Here is a 2,521-nt window from a genome sequence, read left to right as displayed (position 1 = left end):
TAGTGTGCCTGGCTTTTCTTATGTAAGAGAGCAGTGTGATTGCATAATGTCCACTAAGTTGTAAGTCAAGTTAGTGACAGTCCAGTAAGAAGCCATACCTCTCCATGCTTTTGTCCAGTATCTCCAGTGTCCTTTCTACAATAAGATGTGTAAGCTGTGGTGAGTGAGGTATCCAGCTCACCCAGGGCGCCTTGCTAACTATGAAGCAAAACTACCTCCTATAACTGATGTTCCAAGCTGCCTGCGGTCCAGATCAGGAGAAAGCTAATGCTCAAATCCTGACAATTCCTCTTCTCTCCCTGTGATTGTACTAGGCACGAACTGCCAGGCAAGTGCCTAGGCCATGGGTAAAAGCAAGAATTGGCACCATGAAACTGCCCAAAGCCACCTTAAACTTGCAGTCTCTCTACTACAGACACAGGAAATCAGGTTCTGGACACTCTGACAGAGACAGGCCTCACTGGCTACCCTAGGCCAGAACAGGGCCGATGTGTTTCTTTATAATAGGTCTTGCTGTAGTGCTGTGTCTGAAGTATGGTAATCAGCTTACCCCTGAGCCCTGGGATGGGGCCTTAGGACTGTGACCTTCAACTGCTTTAAACTTTCTACTCTGCTTACTTCAATACACACCTATTAAGCAACATCCCACAGACTTCAACCTAAGGAATCAGAAATAAGTGATATGGTTCTGGCTTAAAGTCCTACCTTAGGAACCAACTCAATAGTAGTTTGATGAGAATGAATAGAAATGTCCCTTTTCTGGTCAAAAACCAGGACAACCCTCAGCAAATCGCTGAGAGTCAGTATGCCCAGTCAGCCCACCGTCTTTTCCTTTAGAGACTTCCACTGGGGAGTGGTTAGTTGATTTTTTTTTTCTTCTCTTCTGGGTATGGGGAATTGAGAAGGCTTCTTTATTTCCTAAAGATTTTTGCTCAATTAGATCTAAGTTTTGCTGGAAAGTTTTGTATCAGGGTAAAATTCTACTATGTAGCCCATGCAACCCTTTCTGATTTAGACAGTAAAACTCTAGTTTCCATTGCTTCAGGGGAGGAATGACCCTGCAGAATGTTCTAGTCAATTTTTAGATTTTAAGTTTCAAAAGCTGAATCATCAGAGAGACACAGGAAAATAATAACTAAGAATATGCATACAGTTTCAAAAAAAAATGTCTTATTCTCTGTCCCTAACCCTTATACCCCACAGATTATTATATAAAGTTTGTCAGACTAGAGGGAACATGGAAAGCCACAGGTGGGAAGGCTAAGGGCAAGTAGATGCTAGTGGGTTCCTAAGAATTGATCCTGTCCTGCCTTCCCCCCAGGCCAATTTAGGAAAGACTGGATGATAAAACCCCAAAGACATTTGGGGAATCTGATTGCTGAAAGGCCAATGTGTCCTTTCACAGAGAAGGCCTAAGAAAGTCACAAGGTTCTGGGGTTCTCCTTCATGTAGGTGCCTCCAATCTTTATGTGATTATCTTGAGCCTCTTCTGTCACTTGGTGTGGAAAGGAGAGGGATTACCCCTCCTATAAATGCTGCATTTTAATGAATCATTGTAATTCCTTCCTTGATCTTTCTGTTTAAGTTATCAGAGATATGCATAAGAATATAGGGTGATAATTAGGGGTAGTTCAGCTCCAGAAGGAAAATAGTAAAGATAAGGGCAAAAACCTGTATGGTAACCAGAGCCAAGGTGGCCCTCAATGATCCTTACTTCCTGGTATTCATTCCCTTGCATAGTTCTCACATTGAATATGGCCACGCTGTGTCATCAATAGAATATTCTAGAAATGATGATAGGTGACTGTCAAGGCTAGTTTATATAAAAACATTACCATTTTGACCTTGCTCATGAAAATTGTGCCTCATGATAAAAGTTTCTGACTGTTTTAAAATGCTAAGTTCTGGAGTACTTTGTTATAATAATTAGTCAACTAATGCAACAGGAAACCGTGTATAATGTAGAGATTCAACAAAAGCCAAAAAGTTCATTCTTTAAAGAGATTAATAAAAACTAATACACATTTGGTAAGACTTATCAAGAAAAAGAATGGCTCAATTATCCAGTGTCAAAGATGAAAAATAAGATGTACAGATTCTATAGACATTAGAGAGATAAAAAGAGGAGTTGATGAACTACTTTATGCCAACAAATCTGAAATTTTTATGAAAAGAACAAACTTCTAAAAAGAATATAACTCTATTAAGTAGGGTAAGACTAAACTATTGTAATATATAGAACAAAAATACAATGCCTTTTAAAAAAATGTGTATTTATCTTTCATTTTCCAATTCTCAGGATAGTGATTGATGGGACAGCTTCCCTTGATGGGGCCATTCAGAGACGTCACTGGTAGGGATCTTGCAGGAAAGAGAAGGCAAGGCTAATGAAGGAAGTTCTTTAAGGGGGCTGTTGACACAAGAGTAAGGAGGTTAAGGGAAACTAACAAGATATAATACAACACCCCAATGCTAGCAATGGAGAGGGAGAGATGGGGGTGGAAGTGCAGGAAGCCAAGGA

This window comes from Vulpes vulpes, chromosome 7, assembly GCF_048418805.1.
Source record: "Vulpes vulpes isolate BD-2025 chromosome 7, VulVul3, whole genome shotgun sequence".
Taxonomy (NCBI): domain Eukaryota; kingdom Metazoa; phylum Chordata; class Mammalia; order Carnivora; family Canidae; genus Vulpes; species Vulpes vulpes.
Note: the sequence above shows the minus strand (reverse complement) of the source record.